The 3,686-nt window shown below is 37.2% G+C and overlaps 1 gene segment (V, D, J or C); it reads right to left on the bottom strand.

The window, feature by feature from the left end:
* Positions 1 to 245: 245 nt before the first annotated feature.
* On the bottom strand, positions 246 to 1,541 carry LOC308648291 (T cell receptor alpha variable 13-1-like). The segment is given in 2 exons: positions 1,523 to 1,541; positions 246 to 628 (listed from the first exon to the last, which is right to left on the bottom strand).
* Positions 1,542 to 3,686: the final 2,145 nt, after the last annotated feature.

A 3,686-nucleotide genomic window follows, 5' to 3' on the forward strand; every position in this document is an offset into this window, starting at 1 on the left:
TGTGAACATACCAGGAGTTGGGGATTCCTCCCCCTGCCTTCCCTATGTATCTCCTCATCCATCTGTCCAATTTTCACTATGTATATGTATAGCAAAAGTTTGTGCTCTTTGCCTTTCCTAACAAAATGTTAGGAAAAATGTTAAGTAATATATAGTAAAAATATTAAGCACCAGGGTAATAATGTACCTATATTTCTTACTATATACTAATATGCTATTTGCCACTTTGAACTATATGGCAAATGCTATTCAGGAAAGTCTGTAGTAAGGGAAACAGGTGGGGCTTGGCCCAATAGCAGGTTTGAGTACAGGCTGCAGGTGTCTGGGAAGCATCGTGCATCAGCTGCACAGAAGTAGACAGCTGAGTCTCCAGGTTGGGCAGCTGTGATGTTCAGGGAGAAGTGTTTGGCTTTCTTATCCAACACAACAATGAATCTTTGGATTTGATTTATCTCCTTATTTGAACGAATGTCTATAATCATCTGGAGACCTTTTCCAGCTTCTTGCTTATACCAAGGGAAGTACTCTGAACTACTATCTGAATAAGTACAGTTGATAACAGCGCTGTCTCCCTCTTGAACACTCAGGGTAGAAGGATGCTGCTCCACCTTGTTTCCTAGGCTCATACCTTGGAAAGAAAAAGAAAAACAAGAAGTTTGGCCATTACTCTCCAGAATTTTATTTTCCTGCAGGATATTCAGGAGATCTAAATAAACCTAATCATCTCTCTGGATATTAAGAGAACATTAAGTAGTATACTCTATTATCCCCCAATCCTCAACTCACAGCTCAGCTGTAGCCACAAGAACGTGAATAAAGAATAAATCACTGTCTTCATTATTCTTCTTTTAGACCACAGATTTGATCTCTAGCCAGGAGAGCTCCTTCTGTTATCAGGTTGTCACTTTGTTTCCTCTAACAATTATGGTGGCTTATCTTATTACCTACACAGCCAATAAAAAAAGGGCTTCTGACATCAGCATATGCATTCAGAAACTATCACAAAGAACATGTCATCTATTCTGCACCAGCTGGAGTAGACTGCCCCCTTGTGGTCACAACCTTAACTACTGAAATCCCTGGTAAAATGGTCTCTTTCCCCAAGAGGAACTCAGATACATAAAAGTGGCAATAGATCTAATAAAATAGATATCCGATTATAAATTAAATGCTCAGTGAGTTTGTGGAGATCAAAGTTGATGTTCATGCACACTACTGAGCTATTGTTAATAAATCGGAAAGTGAAAAGTGCTGTTGGTGTTGATACAACCATGGGCTGACTTGATAAGTTTGAAATCAAGGAAGCACTCTCGTAATTGAAGGAACACTTAATACTTCCCCTTTCAGCAAAATCTTCCTCCAAGGTATGACTAAGAGAAAAACTCTTCATCAAAGGAACTTGTAAGCCAAAGAACAGAAAAACATAAGACCACTGAATATTGGAAGTGCACATTATATCAGACTCTGCTATTCCAAGCCTGGTCCTGCCCATAACTTATCATTCCCCAAGAAGAGGCAGTACCAAAGTCAAACTGTGACATCTTCCCTCAGTAAAAGTGCCTGGTATAAAAGATCAAATTTTAATGGTAATAATTTTAATGTACAGGAATACATTCTTGAGTCATTAATAATCCAACTTCAGAAACAGTTGGACAGATTGGATCAAATTGCAGTGAGAAATTTGATATGCTTGAGAAAATTTTCCTATTTCTGATGGCTTCTATTCTGCAAAGTACTGAGAGAAAAAGAAGAGATACTCAAATCATCAAACTACAGATTCAAAATATGTAACTACACATAAGTTTATTCTTTTTTATAAGAACAATTTTTAAGAGAGAGAGAATTTTAATATTTATTTATTTTTTTAGTTTTCGGCGGACACAACATCTTTATTTGTATGTGGTGCTGAGGATCAAACCCCCGCAGCACGCATGCCAGGCGAGCACACTACCCGCTTGAGCCACATCCCCAGCCCCCATAAGTTTATTCTTGATGTAACTTTATATTCTGCTATCAAATGGATTATTGTCCGTAAATGCAATGACTGTCTTATATCTTCCCTGGAATTTCCTCTTAACCTATGAGCCAATCTTCTGAGGATGGCCTTCTGCTGTCTTGATCAATGATTTTTCAGATTTACACTACAAATTTATTTCCCCAAAACTTTGATAAAATGTTTCAGCTCTGCATATTTCCAGGATTATTTCTATTTGCCAAAAAGCCTGCTTTCATCTACTTTAATTCCTTGATGTTACTTGAAATATATATAAGAAAAAATCTAGAAATGCTTGCCAATTGCCTGTATAAGATAAGATAAAATACAAAGGGAGGACACAGAACCCCCAAAACTAACCATCAGCAATGGCTTTAGGCAAACCAAGATGACCTCACTTCCAGATTCAAGGTCCCTTTGCACTGATTTGTCCTCACTACTCCCCTGGAATCACAGAGAGTAAATCTGACACATTTCATGCCATTATAGATTTAAGGATATGTGTGATGGTAATGTTTGACTCAATAAATAAGTATGTATGTGTGTGTGTGTGTGTGTGTATAAAATATTTCCATATATATAACATTCATCCATTCTAAGTTTTTCTATTACTTGCCTATTCTTCATATAATAGAATTTTCAATTTCTGGGACAAAATTCCCTATGCTTGGATACAGATACTTTGGGTCAATGTTTGCCTTTTTGAGTTGTGACAGTCAGAAAAAAGATTTTGTGCTACCTTCAGGGACTATCAGCTACAGGAGGACAATGTTGTCCTTAGAGTCTCAATTTCAGTGATCATTCTGACTTACAATGTACAAGTGATGCTGATGATGTTGGTATGCTCCCATCAGGGATGTCTTCCTGGGCTAATGAATATACATTGCTACATTTAGGAAAGGCCATAGAGATGATCTGGGTGTTGAGGATGGCCTGTCACTTATACCTCACTCCAACAGCAGCCAGTGAGTGGTGGTGGTGGACTGATTTGTTAGAAAAACAAGAAAATAAGAATAAAAATCAATACAAGGAATCATGCAAGAATGAGTTGTTTCTTTGAAAAAAGTAAACAAGATTGATTAGCCCTTAGCCAAATCACCTGAAAGAAAGACGGAGAAGACGCAAACCAACAAAACTGAAAATAAGACTTTCTGAATTGAGCTCATACAATTTATTGTATTTATATTTTCAAAATTCCTTCTCTTAGCAATTTCATTTTCAAGCACTATAATTAAAAGTGCTGTCAAAAACTTTTACTCAATACAAGACTATGACTGCTGGGGCTGGGGATGTGGCTCAAGCGGTAGCGCGCTCGCCTGGAATGCGTGCGGCCCGGGTTCGATCCTCAGCACCACATACCAACAAAGATGTTGTGTCCGCTGAGAACTAAAGAATAAATATTAAAAAAAAAATTCTCTCTCTCTCTCTCTCTCTCTCTCTCTCCCTCCCTCCCTCCCTCCTCTCTCACTCTCTCTTTAAAAAAAAAGACTATGAACTGATTTTTTGATAATTTCTGTTTAAGATGAATGATGGAACAGATACAGAAGCTCTTAAAATGCTAGAATAATATTATTTCATAGCTTAGTTGGAAAAATAACTTTTATTAAATCTAGGGTTTGTGTTTCTAGGGAATTGATTTTTGTAACATGAATTACCTTCTTGTACAAATCAATTTCCTGTGAGTCTGACTTTA

This window comes from Spermophilus citellus (genome assembly GCF_964194105.1).
Source record: "Spermophilus citellus genome assembly, chromosome: 4".
NCBI classification, from domain to species: Eukaryota; Metazoa; Chordata; class Mammalia; order Rodentia; family Sciuridae; genus Spermophilus; species Spermophilus citellus.